This window comes from Petaurus breviceps, unplaced genomic scaffold, assembly GCF_028583685.1.
Source record: "Petaurus breviceps papuanus isolate PSGF00001 unplaced genomic scaffold, PetGlider_PUasm1.0 490, whole genome shotgun sequence".
Classification (NCBI taxonomy): domain Eukaryota; kingdom Metazoa; phylum Chordata; class Mammalia; order Diprotodontia; family Petauridae; genus Petaurus; species Petaurus breviceps.
In genome coordinates, this window is record NW_027186352.1 from 7,865,521 (window position 1) to 7,874,335 (window position 8,815).

General features: G+C 39.9%; 1 long non-coding RNA gene and 1 pseudogene across 1 annotated transcript in view; one reads left to right on the plus strand and one right to left on the minus strand.

The window, feature by feature from the left end:
* The window catches only part of LOC138172123 (uncharacterized), a 1,064,577-nt gene that overhangs the window by 1,024,501 nt on the left and 31,261 nt on the right, over positions 1–8,815 (plus strand). The window lies entirely within an intron of this gene.
* Positions 5,763–6,320, minus strand: LOC138172122 (riboflavin kinase pseudogene; annotated as a pseudogene).

The window sequence follows — 8,815 nt, forward strand, 5'->3', positions numbered from 1 at the left end:
GCTTGCCACAAATTTGCAAGTTATTTTCTAAGTAGGGGAGTGAATGACATGTTTGTTCCAGGCAATGTTAATTTTGTCAAGCTAATTTTTGTGTTTATGGCAAGATAAAGGTGAATTTTTTTTTGTTTACCAAATTTAAACTTTTTTCAATAAATGTTTTTCTTCATACCTTTTTGTTTGAATTCATTGAATTTAACTTAGTCATGTTTGGGGCAAAAGGTGTAACATACACATGTATTTTTATAGCAGTCCAAGCTTTTCTGCTCACCGCTTGCTTATTTTATGAAGTAATCCATCGAATCTTGTCTGATTGTCTATGACATCTTTACAACTGCAAAAAGGTGGTAGTAAGCAGCTTATTGCATACCATAGTTATTTTTGTTTAGAGAATGTCCAATTTTACAAATTCTACCTTTAGGATTCAGAATGTGGACACCACATGGGCTCTGCCATTTTAAACTCAGACATCTGAACCTCTTTCAATTCTTTCAAGGTTTTACTTTAAAAGAGGTGATAATTTGGAGAGCAATTCAGTTGGGTTAGATATTGAAGGCTAAACATAGCCATATTCATAAACAAAAACTGCTTTGGAGGTGAAAGGGGGAGGAGATCCCAATTTCACAGAAGCCAGCCTCTTCCAAAATTCTTAAAGTTATAGGGTATTGTATAGGGAATGAAGTCAAAGGCATAAAAGCATTTTTCAAATAAAACATAGTAGATTACTGGGACCTTGAGCCACTCCACAAAACTGGATAGGGTTCTTGTAGATGTGGACTGAATGGCTGCATCTTTCCAGGTCAGTAGTAATTGCATTTTACCCTGAATCGTATAATACTCAATCCTTCATTTTATCATATAATTGCAACCTTGCCATCTTGTCTTTTGAAGCCACAGAGTAACAGAAGAACCAAGATTTATCTGGAATATTTTATTGAGTTTGCATATCTGAAGTTAATCAAGAAACATGTGCCAGCAGTTGGTAAGCCCTGGGAATACAAAATTTGGAGACCCAAATCCGATGCCCTACCCACATCTCTCCCAATATAAATGATTGAAATTGAGTTGAAGTTGGGGAAGTCAGAAGTGAGAAGGAGAAAATTCCAGGCACTGGAGACAGTGGGGAGAGCACCCAGAGCTGAGACAAGGGCATTCACATAGGAAGGAGGGGTGTCCACAAAACTCAGAAGAGAGTGATCTAGAGTCAAGAGCTGCCAAGAGAGGAGAAAGAGGCTTGTGAAAGGTCCAGTTTCTCCCATATCTGCATATGTACATAAACATCTCATCTCTAAAGGAGGCTTTCTCTCCCTCCTATAACATTCACAGATGCCTCATCCCTTCCCACATCATTAGACATCGTTCCCAACATTATGTTCTAGGGCACTGACCTGTGGCTGCTAGGGTTACAAATACAAAGAATGTTCCCAACATCTGAGGTGCTTAGTACATACTAATGGGGGACATAAGTGTTTAAGAAATAAATAGTATCCATAGAAAGCTGCTAAGCACATGTGAATGCATTCAGGGTCATCTTGGAGGAAGGGGACCAGCAGCTAGGGAGCATCTTCTCAGGGAAGGCTTCATGCCAAGATATGGGGAGGAGGGGAGATTAGGATAAGGGAGATGGTGGGCACTGAGGAAGGAGGCCTGCCCTTTGGCTGAATTTCCACATCCTGGAGTCAGTGATGGCCAATCGGCCATGGTGAAGGGTTTTAAAACCTTGAAGAGAAGAATTTATCTTTCATCGTAGATGTTGATTGGTGATCACTGTAGTTGGGTGTTTAAGGGAGTCACATCTGATCTGTGTATAAGGAAAAATACTTTTGGAGAAATTTATGCAATGATCACAGAGAAAAAGCACTGAAAAAAATTTACAATGGACCAATGTTAGGCCAAGAGGACAAAAATAAGTCTTGCTACTCGCCTGCCAGATGATGAGCTTAAAGATGGCTCACGTGGGGCTTGGGGTGTGAACACTTTGGAGATACTTCTGACTGACTGACTGACTGACTGACTGACTGACTTACTGAAGGTACAGGATGAGACATATTTTTTTAGGATGTGGCCAAGATTAAAATAGGTTTTGACTATTTATTTGCCACAAGGTCTATGGTTTCCTTTTTCTTCCTATTGGGCACAGGGGAGTGGGGGAAGAGAGAGAAAGAAAAACAAAGAGATTTTTGTTCATTGACAAAAAAAAATAAATTTACAAATACCTCTATGACTGAGTGAATCCCTTCATCTCTCTTGAGTTTGTTTCTTCATTTGAGAGTAAGAGGTTTGAATTCCATGACCTCTCAGATCCCTCCCACCTCTGAGTCTTAAGACCTTGTGATTGGTCTCAAGTCTTGAATCACCTTCAGATGGTCCCGAGTCATACATACCCCTACTGAATTTCCTGTTTCTAAAATACTTGATCAACTAACTGTGTGACCTTGGGCATGTCACTTAACCCCAACTGCCCTTCCTCCCCCTCCAAAAAAGCAAAAAAAAAAAAAATACTTGATCAATTGATGTTTCAGGTGATGTAATTGTCCCGTAATTATCAGTTTCTTTTTGCCAGCCATCTTCATTCGACAATAGGTGGAAGATTGTTGGATTTGAATTGGTTATTCCTACCTTGAGTTACATTCCTAAATGTGAAAAGTGGAGAAAAATTTCGAACTCGACTGCAAAGTTTTTCCTCAGATATGGTCTTACTGCCATTTCTGAATACCTGAAAACCATTCACACTTAGAATTTTGACATCTCCCCAGTTAAGACCTACCTATATTTAATCATTGTCTTGGAAGTGTCCTTTAGGTGCCACCTGCTTTCTGACAAGAAAGGATCAACTTCCCATAAGGAAAGAGACTGACTTTTTAAGCTATTACCTCCAGGATCAATTATTAAATCCCTCAGTAAAGCTTTTATTTAATCATTAACAATCATTTTTTAAATTGATCTGCCTCTCCCGCTGTCTTTCCAGTCAGACCTCCTTCCCCTCACTTCCACCACTGATCTGAATCCCCACCTCCCAGATGGGAAACAGGCAGGACTGGAGGGATCTTAGACACAAGCCCTCTACGTTCCTCCTTCCACAGGAGAAGCTGAAGCAAGTCTGCTTGATTCAGAGGCACTGCTCTGAGTCCTTTCCTGGACTCGGGAGGGAAAGCTGAACCAAGCTAATGTGTAAACAGGTGCTGCTTAGCACCGATTATCACCATGAGATGAAGGGACCAGGTGTCAGTAGATGGATGGAACTCTAGTCCCTCCAGTCCTGCCTGTTTCCCATCTGGGAGGTGGGGATTCAGGGACCCTGCTCAGTAGTATTCCACCATCCCTTCTTTACCTCAGCTGGCTACTGTATCAGGTGGTTCTGCTGCTTTGTTTGAAGCAGGAATGAGAGTCCAAAAGGTTTGCAGCCATGGGGTGCCATGGACTTTGAGAAGATCTCTTTATGAATACAGTGCAGGAGGGAGCGGGACTCTGTCCCATTGTCCTCTTTTTGGAAGAGGGTAGGAAATTACTTGTTTACATCTTTAAAAAATATATATACGTGTAATAGTTTACATTATATATACATATATATTATACTCTGATGGAGATATTAATATTGATTCTTTGCTTCATCAATAGGTTTAGCAGACATGTTTGAAACCCCTTTGAAAAATAAGCCTCCTGATTTACAACCTTCAAAGAAAAGTCATCTTCTTCTTGGTCTACTTTAGATGACATTTTTGGCTTTCCTTGTTTTCTTCTTCAATGAAATTTTGGAATGGTGATTTACTATTTGTAGTTGTAGCCCTGCTGAGGGGCCAGAAATATTGAGGAGAAACCCTCAGGGATACTGGGATACTAAGACCAGAATTCCCAAGACAAGGTCACCTGGAATGGCGTTCTTTAAGTCAAGGTGACAAAAGTTTATTGTTCCTCAGTCACTCAGAAGTGATTTAGGGATTACTAAAACCTCTTCTACATTCTCTTTTCTAGTTTGTTTTATAAAGTAGAGGTAATCTGTTGTTTAAGGGCCTAGAGTAAATGACATCCAAGTACATTTTCCTAAATTTCCAATATTTGTGATAGCATTTCTTTAAAAAAAAAAAAAAGAACTTGTCAAAAATGCATGTGTTTAGGGGCGGCCAGGTAGCACAGCGAGTAAGAGCACCGGTTCCAGTGTTGAGAACACCTGGAGATCGAATCCCGGGCTCAGACACTTAGTACCCACCCAGAAACACCTGGCCGTGTAACCTTGAGCAAGTTACTTAACCCCAATTGCTTAGGGGCGGCCAGGTGGCTCAGCGAGTAAGAGCATCGGCTCCAGTGTCGGGATGACCTGGATCAAATCCGGGCTCAGATACTCAGCACCACACCCAGATATAATAATAACTGGCCGTGTAACCTTGAGCAAGTTACTTAACCCCAATTGCTTAAAAAAAAAATGCATGTGTTTATTTAAAGAGGAAAAGGAAATGAGATTAAAAGGGGAAGATCTAAAGAAAATTTTAACCTATAAACTTTCTAAATCCTTTTTCAAGTGACAAGTATTAGTAAGACTGGCATTAACCTTGTGATTACACAATTACAGAAGAGTTTACACATGCTTAACAAACATAATTTACATTTAAAATAAGTTAACTAACTTTAAAAATAGACTATCTAATTTAATTAGCCCTTAAGTGTTTTCCCTCTGGGAAACATCAGCTGAACTTTGGCTTTTTCTGTCCAACTGGTAAATTCTGACTAACCCCCCACTCCCACTCCCACTTCACCTCCACCCCGCAAAACATACACTTTAATGAGTTACTTTAAAAACTGGGGTTGTTGCAATATTTAAAGTTTTGTTTTTCTGGCGTTGAATCCAATAATCTTTGCATATCTATTATTGTTCAGAGTTAATGATAGTAGAGGGAAAGGACTTAGATTCGACACTATGCATAAAGATCATAAATTGGAAGGAATATTATTGACAGAAAGAAATCCAAGTTTAAGGCATAAAAGAAGGTTCAAATAATTTTGAAAACAGATAATACCATCAATAATAAGAGGACAGAAACCATATGGAGAATTGAGAGCAATCGTTCTGAACTATTTTTTAAAATTCAAAAACCCTTAGAATTCAGGGCATGAAAATATAAAATGGAAAACAGTGCAATAATGTGAACCTAATAAGAAACTTCTCTTTAATAAATAATCCCAAATAAAATGAAGTTTCACAAAATCTCATCTTAAACAAACAAAATATATTACACTACACGTATCAAATACAAATCTTAGCATTTCTTCTTCTTAGGGCATTAGACTTGCAAAGCTTCAGACAATGCACATTTTACTTCTTCATGGCATCTAGATCTCGTAGCTTTAGTTGGCAGTCTTACAGAGAATCTGTAGCTATTAGAATGATCTCTGTTCTCATCTGCAGCAAATGACTAAAGCTAAGCCCAAAGGTTTGTTTTTTACTTATATGCATGTATTTCCATCATAAAAAGCTGTTATGACCCTGTTATGCTTTCTGCTTTTGCTGTCGTGTGTTTCACAAAGCTTCTGTATAGTTCAAAATACTAAAAATAATCTTGAGTTTTAAAAGAACCTTTTTGGTACTACTGCATAATGGGCTAAAATGCAACGTTAATTTAAGCATAAAATGTCAACTACATTGTATTGTATAAACTAATTCACAGACATTGGAACAATTTTCCTAAGTTAACCAAACCCAAGGTTGCGGCAATGATAAAGAGAAGTGGGATACAAGGAAAAAATGAACAAGTAAATAAAGTGACTTTGGATCAATGGCCATTCATTATTTTGCTTTCCGGCATATGGAAAAAAAAAATTCCCTTCTTTGAGTTTCAAATGTTTTGGTAAATCCAGTTGTCTCTTAACTTCTTCGACAGTTGAATTGCTAGAATTGCTGAAATAAGGGCATCGATTGAACAAAAGTTTTTCTCTGGTCTGATGCAGCCAGTAATTACTATACTAAAGATTTCCCCATGGAAGTCTTCTTTGAAGGTATGGGTAATGTGAGTTTCCACCGAATTTTTAGTATTCTTGCAGTGTGGGTTCCATCCTATGCTTACGGAAATGTTCATTTCCAACAGAGGCCCAACCATAGTAAATTCCAGTAGACAAATCACTTGGAAGATTATCTGCTACTTGTTCAGGAAAGTCAGCTGTGGGGATACAAAGTTTCTTGGAGCCCAGCCCAAGCCCTCACCACTTTACCCCGGCAAAAATAAGGAAGATGCTTCATCACACCGCTGGCTGCTGGGTCGGGGGACGGCCCGAGGGGGCGCCGTCGAATTCAGAGCAACAGTTGCCCCGGGCCAGCCGAGAGGGGGAGAAGAGGGAGGTTCCTAAGGGCACGAGCCAGGGGCCAACGGGCCGCCCCGGAAAGCTGCAGGAGAAGGTCCCGCGACAGAACGTCTGCACTCCACTGACCCCAACAGAAGCCGCTGCTCTCTTTTCTGTCAAACAACTAAATGCTAGAGCAGGTGTATGGAATCTCCTTTCCTAGAGAGTTTCGTAATCAGAGAGACCGCCATTTGCCTTCGGGCAGGGATCTAGATGAGATGGAGTCTGGAGGCATTCAGTAGCGGTTGCTTCCTCCAGATTGGTCCTACAAACCTAGAAGCATTCCAACGTGGAAGGTTGTCTTTACCTTTGCCGGTGGGGAGAAGGCTTTCTGTTACGTGCCTAATTATTTGTATGTCCCAGTGTTCATTCAAAACCAGGAGTGAGGAACAAGCTTTATGTCCTGTCTTTGTCTGTCACTTTTTGACAACAAAACATGATCAATCGCTTCTATAGATGCTTTTGCAATGACAATCCCTTTTGGAAAGACCGTGAGATAGGGTGTAGAGGCAACCGGAGTTCATTCAACGAAAGCCTAAATGTACACCTGCTTTCTTAACCACCTCATTACGCTGACAAATTTTGAGCTTTCAGTCCACTAAACACCCCAGATTTTCTTCAAATACACTATTGTTTGGCTTAATCTCACCCGTGCTTCACTTGTGAAATTACTTTCTTAAACCTAAGCACATCAATATTGTATCTGAGATTCAAACCCAGACTCTTAAGTCCAAAGTTCTTTACACCAAGACAATTCTAGGCTGCCTTCAGGCCAAGGCTGATGGAAAGAGCAGGCTACTAGAGACTAAGTCCCCAAAAATGATTTGGGGTTTTCATTAATTCACACCATGATATTATTAGCCCATAGATAATTATCACCTGACTTTTCATGGAAATTACACTTAGGGATATTCAGATTGGGTGTGTGATATGTGCCCCCCCACACAATATCACTCCTAAATCCCTTTTGATGCTCTCCTCACCATGACAGTCCTTGTTCATGTACACCTGTATTTGTACCTTGACAAAGACCATACATTTGTAAAGAGTGAGAGGAAATAGCGGTAACTTGAGTGGACACAAATAAATGAAGCCAGTCTCTATTAACAATATGCACCATGCATGGGCACTGAGGACCAATTCCTTGGAGATTCATTATTCATCATCCTAAGCTATTATTATTCTACCACCCCACAGAAGAGCTGGCCACAAAAGTGGTAAAAAAAAAAAAAGGCAAGTCTATTAACTTTAATTGTATTTGTCTATGGAGAGATGACTTTTGGCTATTATCTTCACTCATGTACAGCCTTGTAAGGCTTCATCATGGAGCAGGAATGACACCTGGTTCACACAAGCTCTAATAGATTCTATAACAAAGACTCAATTGTATCTCCATTTTACAAAAGAGAAAACTAAGTCATCTGCTCAGGGTCAACGAAACAGCTGATAAGTTATCTGAGGTCACATTTGAACTTAGATCTTCCTGGCCACTATCTAAGCAAGCATTTTTCAGAAGAAATTTAAGTTCTCTGAGCAGTCATATGGGAAAAAATGGTTTAAATAAATGTCACCTAGAATCATATGGAGGTTCCTTCTCACCTCATACCCATCAAATAGAGAAAAAGAGCAAAGGAGGAAGATGAACAACATGGAGATGCTGTGGTGAGTCAGGTATGTTGTTGGTGGCACTTGATCTAGCCATTCCAGAAAGTTCCAAATTTGGAACTATGCCCACAAAGTTACTGAATTGTTCAAACCCTTTCACTCTACAACAGCCCTATGAGGTCTAAATCAACCAAGGAAATCCAAGAGAGAAGAAAAGGAATGTGTTTGAAAGTATCAAACTTTTTGTGGTAGCAGAAAGAAACTAAAGTATGTTGTCCTGCTGGGGAATAGTTTAAACATCTGCGATATAAATGTAATTTAAAGGGGGGCCAGGTAAAACGGACAATTTCACGTAAACCAGGAAAGATCTCTGTGCACTGATCCAGAGTGAGGTGGGCCAACCCAGAAGAACTTATACAATGCTAACACCATAGAGAAAACTGACTTTCACAGATTTTAAAAGCCTATTTAGCACAGTGATAAACCGTGAGTCCAAAAGAATGAAGCAGAAACCTGCCACTTGCTTCCTGACCAGAGGAGATAAATTTCCCATATGGAAAGAGACCGACGTTTTAAATTATGGCCAAAGGAGGGGTCGTGATTTTGATAGATTATGAAGCTCAGTGGTGGAAGGGAGGGGAGCAACATGTGGTGGGAAAGATAGTGGGAAGGCAGATCAATTTTTTTTTTTACTTTATCAAATGCTTCATTAACTTCTAGTTTACATCATTTATTTCCGCAAGATTTTGAGTTATAAATTTTCTCCCCGTTTTTCTCCTACCCACCACCCCCAAAACAACTATCCCACTGGATATCTCCTCCCCCAATTTGCTCTTTCCCATATCTTTCCCCATCCCCCCTCCGATTTTCCAGTAGGGCACAG